This window comes from Cryptomeria japonica, chromosome 7 (assembly GCF_030272615.1).
Source record: "Cryptomeria japonica chromosome 7, Sugi_1.0, whole genome shotgun sequence".
NCBI classification, from domain to species: domain Eukaryota; kingdom Viridiplantae; phylum Streptophyta; class Pinopsida; order Cupressales; family Cupressaceae; genus Cryptomeria; species Cryptomeria japonica.
In genome coordinates, this window is record NC_081411.1 from 822,336,464 (window position 1) to 822,349,217 (window position 12,754).

Here is a 12,754-nt window from a genome sequence, read left to right on the forward strand (position 1 = left end):
TTTCAAGGCTTTTTCGAATGATCATTTTGCTAGTGCATGTTGGTGATTTGCACAACCTACATTCCTTCCAAGAGCAAAACTATGGCATCATAATGGATTTTTTAACTTTAATTTTTTTTTTGTATTCCATTTTTTATTTTTCTTTCATTGTAGTCTGTTATTTGAGTTTTTTTGTTTTTATTGAGCCAACTTGGTTTTTGTAACTCAAAATGAGGGTCTATAATTCTATATATGGGGTTAACCTAAGAGAATTTGATCCTAGCCATCTAACAATATCCCCTAAGGTGTTTGTAAAAACCACCTTGAAAGATTCAAACATAGGGATGACAAATGTGAAGAGATCTTTGTTGCAACTTTTTATCAAATAATTCCTAAATGTCACAATTTATTCCCACATAAGATCATTCCCATGACACTTAAATTTGATGCTAAGGGACTCATATTTAACCCATAAATATATTTGATATTATATAAAATTGTAGGCATTCATCAAATTATTCGAGAATGTACTTTCTATACCTTGACAACTAGATTTTGCACAACATCAATATTAACTCTTCATCATTATTCCTGAAGTCAAGCACCCCAATCCTTCTTATGTGATTTTAGAATATTTATTGTAGGTTTATCAACCCAACACTAAAATTAATCTAAATTGATTATGTGTGTGTGTGTGTGTGTGTGTGTGTGTGTTTGTATTTATTAGCCTAAATTTATAATACAAATGATTGTTTGTTTGCTAACATTAAATTAGTGAGCTTATCCACTCTATATCCCCTAGTGTTTAGTCATAGGGTTTATACTCCTTTACAATTAGGGTTTAAATCCACTCTTAATATTGACCAAAGTGACTTTGAACATGTTTTACATGGTGTTCATGTCACTTCTTCCTTATGCTTTGCATCGTTTCTTCTTTGGCCTTCTTCTTATTCCATATATGTTTTGATTATGTTTATTCATCTATTTACCTCATGCGTCCTTACAACTTGGCTTAATTATACCTTGTCTATTTGTTTTTTTGAGAGTTATATATATATATACACACAATTCTTGTTCTTCACTTGGAACATCTTTTATATTTTTTTAAATCTTTATTACTCTCACTCTCTATATTTAATATGTTTCATTCTCATGTTTTCTTATTTGCATGTTTTTTTATTTTTAATCAACGCTTATGAATCATGTTCTTACTTTAGGTATTCACTTGTTTCTTGTGTACATATAATTAATGATTAATGCTACGCATATTTGATGTCTTCTATATGTCATAACCATGAAGACTTATATTCTCATCTTTATCATAATCTAGAGATACTTATCTTATGCCTCTCTTATTTCTATTATATGTATTTTTATTATCTTGTATTGCTTCTAGCTCGCTATCCTACTATATTTGTTACATATCACACCCTACTTATTTGCACTAACATGCTTATTTCTTGATTTGGTTACATATCTGAGATGCTTACATAATAAATAAATATCTTTATAGGCAATCCTTTCCCCATGTTTTTTCAATACTAATAGAAACATTATGCCTTCATACTCATTATTAGTTTGTGATCTTTTATATTTATCATATATGATGCTACATACTTGTATCCTTCATTTGCACATACAATTACTTGTTCATATTTATTATCTACCTATCACACTATTTTACTTATGACATTTAAATTATCTACAATCATGCTTATCTTTTATATTAATTATCAGCATTTTACATGATGTCATGCTTGCATTCTAATGATTTAATTGAATTACTAATTTATTATGCACAATTTTTCCCTCTCCAATTCCTTGCTTACATTGAAAGCAACCAATTGAAGGGGGTCAAATATTATTGAAAACATTCTCACAATTGATATTTTAGGTAGTGACATGTGCAATATAGAGACTCATCACCAAACCTATATTGATCTTGCTCGCATTACATACTTATAATTGAGTGGATTTCTATCATATTTTCCACATTAAATGGAGTCGCATAGATATATAAAACATGCAATTTCACCTTTTTGTCCATATTGAATGGAGTCACATGGTTGTCCATTAAGTGTGTCATGTCACATTTTTTCCATATTAAGTGGAGTCTCATAGTCATATCAAATGTGTCATATTGGATTTTCCGCAAAGAGTGGTGTCACCATATCAAGTGTGTCATATCACATTGTAACATCAAGTGGAAAATTTCGGCATCACTTTTTGTACAATAGAATTTATCTAGCTCTTATCTCTTTCTCTACTTCTCATTTTCATAGATAATGGAAGTAACTTATTATTTGTGTATATTCACTTGCTTTAAATTATCTTGTCATTGCATATGTTTTCTCTATTTTGTAGGTTCCTATGAGGTACTCATGGCAAAGAGAAACACAAGAAGAATCCAAGAATGTTCCATTATTGTACATGGACCAAATATCCTTTTCAAATGTTCAATTATTTTCTTTTCATGTTGACTGAGATGCTTATATGTACTTTGAAATCCATATTCATTTTGGAATCACATGCACCTCAATTTGGGGGCAAAATGCAATAGTGAAATTTGCATGCCCATGCTAATTCTCATTATCTTTGGATTGGATTATAGGCAACCTCTACTACTAGAATAGGTGTTGGAGAAACTGTTGGTGTTGCGTCAACTTCTACTACTAATGTTGTTATTACTTCTTTTGGGTCTCGACCTCACTTACAAAAGATAGGACCCATATCCCTATCTATACTTTAACTCCAAATGTAGGGTGGGTGGGAGAACCTTAGCCCTCCACCTAATTATAATCTTCAGTTGGGCACTAACAACCCAACCCCTCTATCATGTATAGAGTAAGAGGGAGGGTACCTCCCACCATCAAGGTGGAAATGATTATAGTTGTTGATGGAATATCTCAATACAATTACATATAAAAAAATGAGACACTCTTGTGCTAAGTTTGGCTCATGATCCAATATTCATCCCTATCCATTTCACGTTCATTTACCCTTATTTACATGCATTTAACCATCCCTATGTATGCACATTATCATATCCTAAATCCACACTCATGTCCCCATCAATTCATGTAGAGGGGTTGTGATGATGATGTTCTATGCTTTCAATAATTGCAATTTTAGTGTGTTTCAACATGTCAACGCATGTGTGTGAGGAGAGAGGCTTTAGCAACAAATTCTCATCATGAAAAATAGTGGAGTGTAAAGGGAGAAGCTTTCCATAGTAAAATCCAGGTTCAGGGTTAACCTTCTAATATCTAATGTAATGGTGTGTAAAATAAGTGGACCACAAATGCATTAAAAACATGGCATAAAGTTGAATAAAATATGACATTTCAATTCTATAAATTTGCATTAGAAACTTGTATGATATTATTCCAAATATATTTTCTCATGTTATATTGATGTTTCTACATAATCATATAATTTTATAATCTATAATTAAAGAATTTGTGAAAGTTTCTTGATGATCATAACACAATTTGAAATGACCATTTAAAGACATATTAAATGTACCTAAAATTAGGGATCCTCTTCCCTAGGCTTGGAATTTGATGGTCTATATGGCCTCTTTTTCACTTTTACACCGTATATGACAACTTAAACATTTATTCATTAACATGCTATATTTTTATAAAATTGTATATATCGAAAAATATAATTAGCGACTAGAAAATTCGGAGGTGACTGCAGAGGCAAAGCATCTGCGATGAGTGACATGGTCACTTCTACGATGATGTGGAGGAGATAATCTCCTCCACATAGTTTGCTCTCTCTCTCCTTGCTTCATTTATTGCTTGCTTTACTCTGGTTATTTCCTTTTGGCGGTTGAGTGTACTTTGTTCGCATTTTTTACCTAACTCTTAAACTCATCCTCCTTGGTCGCTCCTGTGACCCGTCCGTGGCTCCTAATGGAGCCAGAATCGGGTGGTTGTGCCATTAATAGCTCTAGCCCTGTCGATCAGGCTCATTCAAGCCAGAAAAAAACCTTTGTTGAGACCGTCACTCCGCCCACTAATGGAGTCCACCTTAGTGTGAGATTTCTTAAGATTCCTGGACGTGAACAACCTAGTGAGGAAGGTAAGTGCCCTACCATTCCCTCAAACTCCTTCTGCATTTCACCAAACAATGAAATGTTGAAAGAAATTGCTTTGGAAAAATCTAGGTTAAGTGACACTACCATTTTATTTGCTTGTGTTGATGATGAGAGATGCCTGCCTAGAAAATTCTTAGATGATTGGTTTCATAATCTCTGGAATTTGAAATTAGGGCTTAGGATTTCATTCTGGTAGGCAATTGCAGAAAGGTCTTTATATTATTTTCTTTAACAACCATGAGTCTCAGCTTGAAGTCCTCAAACGACAGTATTGGACAGTCGGGAACACCTCTTTTCGTGCCCTGGCCTGGTCTCCAGAGGCGGTTAATGAGGAATTTCTTGCGCTATCATGCCCTAGATGGGTCATTCTTAAGGATGTCCCTCCCTTCCTCTAGCGTTTTCTTCCTTAGTTATTGGAGCCATTTGGGAAAATAATCCGGGTTGATGAAACTACGTGATTGGTGCCCAACCTTGATGCAAGAATACTTATCTCTATTAAACCTAGGATCGACATCCCTCTGCTTCTGAACCTTAACATCAATGGGGATACCTTTGTTTGCCCTATTGAAATAATTGGAGGATTAAATGCCTGTTTTCTTTGCAAAAAAGAAGGGCATCTTCGAAAGAATTGCCCAATTATTAACCGTGGGAAGCAAAAGAATAACATTAACCTAATAGGAACCTCTAAAAACCCTAGCACCGGTAAGGATTCCATCCCAAACCCACATAATCTTCACTCTGTTAGGGAAGATGATAACCTTAAAAATAATCATACCTTAGACTCGGCTCCTAGCCTCAACCCCATTGAATTGAATCAAATGAATGTTAACAACACAACTATGATATCTGAACCCCACAACCCTGTTTCCCCTCCCACAAAAATTCCTAAGGATTCGCTTTCTAACTGTTTTCAAATGGTCACATCAAGGAAGCGAAGACGGAAAAATGCCCAACAACTCGCCTTAAATCAAATTCGTGTTGGTGATCAAAATGCCAAACAATTGGCAGCCACTAGTAAGTACCCCATCCCTAAGAATGATGACATACCAACTGCTTCTCAAACCCCGAGCAATTCCTTGGTTAAAAATATGGTTAAAAATTTGGAAAAATTTGATCGTGGTGTTGGTGATGTTAGCATGAGTGATAATCCTGCGAAAATGATGCTTAGGTCTGAGACTCCCAAATGATCTAACTCCACATTATCTACAGGGTTTACCCCTGATGTTAACACCACCAACCCCTCGACATCATCTATACTCAATGAGATAGAGGACAACCATGTTATTGAAGTTATTTATGCTAATACGAGTCTAGAAGACATTAAGTCTAGCTCAATGCTCCTTGGATTTCCAGGCTCCCAAGTGTTTGGGTCTAACATTGGAGAAAATATAGATGGCAAGACTGAGCCAACTGAGCTTAGTGAGGATGATAATCACCTCATGAAAGGATCCTCCATGGCTAAGAAGAAAGGTAGACCTGTTGGTTCCAAGAATAAGAAAAACTCTAGAGATCAAAATGGTCTCCCTAGCAATCCCTCTTAATCCTCTTCTCTCATGAAGTACATCTCATGGAATATTAGAGGCCTGGAGTCGCCTAATAGGAAGTTTGTTATTAAAAGGTTTTTGAACTGTCATAAAAATATAGACTTTTTGATGCTTCAAGAACTTAAATTTATTGAGTTCTCTCTTGACATTGTGCTTGACTTTATCTGGAGAGATGCGATCAAAATATGCACCAATCAGCCTAAAGGAAAGGGTGGAGTTGGTTTTCTCATTAACCCTAAGTGGGCGAATTAAATTAGGGTTAGGGGCATCTCCCCATGTAACAAAGTGGCCTGGGCTACCCTGGATATTAGAGGCTCTTGTTTTGGTGTATGTTCTATATATGCACCTAATGATTACAGGGAAAGAATGTCCCTCTGGAATTGGGTGGCATCTCTCTTGAGTATCCCCTGGGTTATGGCAGGGGACTTTAACATGATTGAAAACCAAGATGATAAGGTCAGGGGTATTCCTTTCGAATGGAAAAGCCAAGAGAAACCTCATTGGGATAGGTTTAAGCAACAAATGCAGCTATTCGACCCCCTTGAGGGCAGCAAATTTAAAACCTCTACCCTATGGTACACTTAGTGTAACTTTCAGCAAGGCCCTAGCCGAATCTACTCCAGATTAGATAGGTTATATGTCAACAAAGATTACTTTTCCTTTTCCTCTAACCACTTGAGGAACTCGGTGGCTGTCTTGCTGGTGACTTTATCTGCCCATTTTCTTATCATAACTATCATTAATACTAGGAACTCCATCTCCAACAACAATCCTTGCAATAAGAAGTTTATCCTCAACACCTCCCTGTTGAAAGACAAGGATGTCCTAATTGCCATTAAAATGGTTAGACTCTTTAGCATGCAGATTCAACATCCCCGGTCTCACACTCTCAAATGGAATAGGAACATCTCCTCTTGGTAGAAAATATTCCAAATTGTTAGTCAGAAGAAAGCCAAGGATTACAAATTTCTAGAAAAAAATTCTCATTGATCAACTCCACTCTTTGGAACATGAAATTCAATTACAACCTTCCTCCTCTACCTTGGTTGAACGGGTCTCTCAAGCTAGAGACATCCTTAGGAAACATCAACAGATCAAAATCGGGGGTGCCTTCAACAGAGCCCGTAATCACTGGCTCCAATTTGGAGACAAAGGCTCCAAAGTTTTCTTTAACCTTCTCAAAAAAAAATAGAACATAGAGAAAATTGACAGAATCATAGTAGAGGACAAGGAACTCCTGAATATCAATGATATCAAAGATGCTTTTGAAATGTTTTATAAGACTCTCTTTACCTCAAAGGATAATGAAGCTTCGAAAGATGCTAGAAATAGATGTAATAACATTATCCCAAAAAGGATCTCTAAGAATGAAGCTCTCCTTATCAAGACCAAAATATCTATGCAAGAAATTGTTGATGCCATTAAGGCTCTCAAGGATAATAAGGCCCCAAGCCCTGATGGACTCCCTGTTGAATTCTACAAAGCCAATATTGAGTGGGTCACTAAAGACCTCTATGACATGTACATTGAAGCACTTGATACTGGCACCCTTGGGGAGTCCATCAATAGGGGCATTGTTAAACTTATCCCAAAAGATGGGGACAAAGCCCTCATAAAAAATTGGAGGCCAATTACCCTCCTTAACGTCTCATATAAAATCCTAGCCAAAGCCCTAGCTTCTCGCCTTGAGAAAATTCTTCCCCAGTTCATCTGTTCTACCCAAACTTGATTCATTAAAGGTAGGTATATCTTGGAGAACCTTGTCACTAACTGGGAATCTATGGAATGGGCCAAGACTTCTAATCAAGATCCTGCCATGTTCCTTGTTGACTTTCAGAAATCCTATGACAGAGTGGAATGGGACTTCATCCTCATGATGCGTAAAGCCTTTGGTTTCCCTAGAGAGTTTTATAAATATGTTCAAATCCTCCTCAAAGATGCCTCTGCCTTGATTGAAGTTAATGAGACTTTCTCTCAGCCTATTCCTCTTTCTTGATCCATTAGGGAGGGCTGCCCTCTTGCCCCTGCTTTGTTTGTTATTGCCTCGGATGCCTTATTCTACCTCCTAAGAGATGACACCCTATCTCCTAGAGTTCATGGCATTAAGATGTCGGATGACTTTGAATTGCTCAACATTCAGTTTGTTGATGATACCTCGCTCTTCCTGGAGCTCTCTATGCATAACATTGACTCCCTCAATCAAAAACTTGACACCTTTGGTAGAGCCTCTGGTGCTCGTATCTCCAACTCCAAATCTATTCTTCTTGGGTTGAAAGAGAAACCCTCGGACTGGCTTCAGCAGTTTGGATACTCATGGGGAGGACCCAATAAAATAGTTAGATACCTTGGTATCCCTTTCTCTGTCTCTCCCTCTCTTAAAGACATGTGGATTTGGGTCAAAGAAAAGATTGATAAAAATATTAACAAGTGGAACAATAGGGTTCACTCCCTGGCTGGTAGGATTCAAGTCTGCCAGAAGATCCTTTCTTCCTACAGTATATACTACTCCTCTATTTGGATGTTCAGTAATTACCAAATTTTTGAAATCCAAAAATCTATCAGACGCTTCCTTTGGTCTGATGGCAAGGGTAAAAGAAAGGCCCACGCAGTCAAATGGATCTGGTTCCACATAGACAAGAAAATTGGTGGGTTGGGTCTTAAGGATCTCAGAACGCAAGGAATTTCCCTTGCTACCAAATGGATATTTCATGCTTTGGAAGGACAAGAACCCTGGAAGATTCTTGTCAGAAATAACATTCAAAATGGTGTCCCCAAGCTTGCCAAATCTTGGAAAGCCCTCCCCTTTAGTGATCTGATAGCAGACGGTTTCTCTGTGTCTGTCCAAGGCACTTGGGTGTTTAAGTCCATCTAGAAAGCTTGGGAGCATGTGCGCAAACTTATTGTCAACTCTAGCATTGACTGTAATAACACTCTGCATGGGGAGAGATCAATATGGTGGAATCTCTACCATAATTCTAAACCCCTTGCCTTAACCCAAGGATGCTCTGCTAGGAGCTGGTATAATAAGGGCATTATGTATTTTATGGACATCTTGGAACATGATAATCTCATTAGCTGGGAGGATCTTAGTAATGAGTATGGCCTCCCTGCCTCACATAAGAGAACCTACAATATGATTAAAAGTGCATGTGCTTGTCTCGATCTTCCCAGGAACACTAATGTAGACGCTCACAGATACCTCTCATTCCTTTGGAAGGATGGTTCCCTCCTCTCCAAGATCAAAGCCAAGTCTATTTACAAATTGCTCAACTATGACACCTCGATGGTCGATCACATTAACTCCCTTTGGTATGTTGACTCTAATACCTCTGCTTGGTAGAAAACTTTTGAGAAACTATGGAAGTCTCCCATCCCCCCTAAGATCAAATGCTTCAGGTGGCAACTCATGCTGGATAGACTGCCTATTAGGAATAACTCGGCTGCTTACGACTTATGCTCTGTTTGTAGGAAGCCTGAGACTACACAACACATTTTTATCGACTACATTTTTGCTAGAGAGGTCTGGTTGATGTTTGGAATCTCCCTTACTGAACATGTTTGTACTCTTGATATTATAACTAGTTTCATTCGTGGGCTTAAGAAGGATGCTAACCTATTCTGGCAAATTATTTCTTCTTTCATACTTTGGTTTATTTGGAAATTTTGAAATGAGGAAAAGTTCCAAGGCAATGATAGATCTCTTACTGGGTTTTTTAGAAAACTCATACGTTATAAAATTGTTGTGCATATTTGTTTCTTGATGAATGTCGAGAGGGAAAAGTTGTTGCGTTTCCTCAGGGATGGCCATGCAACTATGTTCATTTATGAGATGAAAGATGGATTTGAATGGGCTAGGATTGCGGAAAATCAGACTACCTTCGATGATGCACTAAAGAAGTTGATCAAGGAACTCAAGGATAATAGAGGTCCCTACTTTGACAAGCTCGAGATGTTTACTCAGATCCTAGATCGGAAGAAGGTGGTGTGGATGGAAGGTCCACAAGGCTGGACCACGTGGTTGGAAAAGCAGGATGAGATTCTCCAATAGATGCCTAGTATGCTGCTGTAACAATTAGTGTGTTCCTAGTCTGCTTTCTCGAATATGGTATAATGCTAAATACTTTCCTTCGTGACTCTTTTTGGTAGATGGATGACTGTAAATGTTCAGTCGGTTAGTGTCTTTGACCTTACCGCTTGATGGTTGAGGCTCTGCCTCCCATGGTTTTTTTTGTATAAACTCTCTATATTTTGATCTCTCGATTTTTAATACAAAAAAATTGTATATATGAAACTTTAACTTATTAATAAACCATAAAGAAATATTATAGGTAAATATAATATAGTATTCTAAATAATATATTTATAATATTTAATATAAAAAATACAAATTGTTTAGAATATTTTGAAAAAGATAGGATATAGTTGTTTCTATTTCTAAAATATTTTAATATGAATTTTTATAATACTTTCCATTTACTTATATGAATTTAGAAACTTAGTTAATTCAATTTTTATTTTTTAAATAAAATTGCCTTAAATATGAATTTAGAAACTTGTCCTAATAGATAAAATTTAAAATTTCGACATTTATTATTAATAATTATTAACTTCTTGTCATTTTATTTATTTTGTGCTTTGTATCTCAATTTCAAATTAATAAAATAAATTAGTTCCTTTCTTTCATATTAAATTATTATATGTTTTATTTTCAATGGTATTTTTTAAAAATATTTTTTTTTATTAAAGATAATTAATTAATTTAAAATATATATAATAGTATATTTTAAAATAGTAACTAGATTATTTGCATTACTTTATTAATAATAATAAAAAATTCATATCTAATATTTATGATTGATGAAATGAATAAAAATATTTAACTATTAAAGATTTTATATAAAATTATTCATGAATTATTATTATTTTTTTTTTTCCAATTTATATGTCAAATGAAAGGTATTGAAATGACCAAACCATCATAAAATTTTCATATAACAAACAAACAAAATCATAAGAGAAAGAAAAACTACCACGCAAGATGGGATGTGCCTTGTGCTGGAGTTTGTCGTGTATTATTCATTGCATGTTACTTAATCATAACCAACATTGTAATATTCTTTGCTTTAAATGATATGTGCCTTGTGAATCACTTTACTCTAGACTAAATAAACACCTCAAGAATTATTTTATTTTATTGCTGCTTTGGTTTCATAAATGGTTTAAGTTAAAACATTTCAGCCCATAAAATATAGTGTTTTTTTTTTCCAAGCATTTCAGCCTATAAAATATTCATAGATTTTACATTATAGTTTTCAAAGTTAATAAATTTCTTTTTCAATTAAAAAAATATATATATTCATAGATTTTCCTTTGTAGTCAAGGAAGGCTTCCGTGAGTGTTTTTAATATTTTATAAACATTTAATAGTAAAAAATTATGTAGACATTGATTTTTTTATGAATTAGATTTTGAGATATAAATGAGATAATATTTTTCTTATATAGAATTAAGATTTATTTTAGTGTGTAATTGAATTAAGTTAAATATTTATTATGATTTATTTATATATATGTTTGAATTTTTAAGTCATTTAAATATTATTAGATAAATATATAATGAATTCGTAATTAATTATGAGAATGAAGAATTGAGTTTTGTTGTTTTCATTCATTATTAATAATAGTGAAGTATAATAGTGGAATTTATATAATCATTTATTCTTACCATCAACTAAATTGTTTTAAAATTAACATGTAATATTTTTAATTGCATATTATAATTATTTCATGTATTTAATCAAAACGTAATTCACAATTTTGTTTCATAAGCTTAAAATGCATCATTTACTTGCATGTACTTCGCATATATCTTTAAAAAGTCTTGTACTATATGTCATTATGTCTAAATTTTATTTATATAAGCATTTATTCTTACCATCAACTCAATTACTTTAAAATTAACAAGTAATATTATTAATTGCAGTTTATAATTATTTCATCTATTTAATCAAAACTTAATTCACAATTTTATTTCATAATCTTGAAATGCATCATTTACTTGCATACACTTCACATGATATATCTTTTAAAAGTCTTGTACTATATGTCATTATGTCTACATTCTATAACTATTATACCTTATAATTAATATTCTAAATGATTATAAAGAGTGTTAATCAAGTAGATAACAATTGAATATTGCTCTTGACGGAGGATTGGAATAGTGTCCTACTATAAGCGGGTTGCGGCATCAAGCATCTCGGCCATGTTTAGTGTCGTGAAGGGTTTCTTTTTATGCTGACTTTGTCCTTTTGAGCTTGGTTCCCTCTTAAACAATCTAGGTTGTTACAATAAGTTTTTTATTAGTTGATGTTTTGTTTCTAGACTCTATTTTTACTCTCTAGTTGGTGGTTTTTGTATACTTGTTGTGGTATTTTTAATGTGGTTGTGCTGATATTTTTGGACGTCTTTGGACTATGGATGTTTTAGGGACAACACCCTCATTTTGAGGCTTTCAATATAAAAAAACAATTGAATATTGTATCATGATAATAAGAAATAAATAAATAATAAATGATTTAAAATAATGAAAATTGATTAATATAATAAATAATTAATCTTTATGCTTTGGTGTTTATCCCCAATTTCGTAGTTACAATAATATACAAATAAATTGATAATATCTAAATATTGTAATGATTATTCAAAATAAATAAATAAATAAATCAAAACAAAGTTTAAAACAAAATACAAATAAAACAAAAATAAGATATGGGTTTGTGTCTAGAAAATTTAATTGGTTTCTTAGCTTTTAAATTGATATTTGAAATAAAATATCAAAAAAGAAAAGAATAAAACAATACTTTTAATTGCTTTATATAATGTATCATAATAATAACTAGCAATCACACTTTGGTGTGCAATGGGTACGCCGAAAAGGTGTGGAAGGTCAATTAGAGAAAAAATGGTGTATTTTGCATACATTTGTTTAGTGTGTAAGTTCAATTGGTAGGCCATTTAAAAATTGATGTTGTTTGTGCAACCAAGGTCTCAATCAAGAAGTGATAGCTTAAAATGAACCATGCATCTAGTTATAGGGATCCAAACATGAGTTAAAAAAGAAAGATA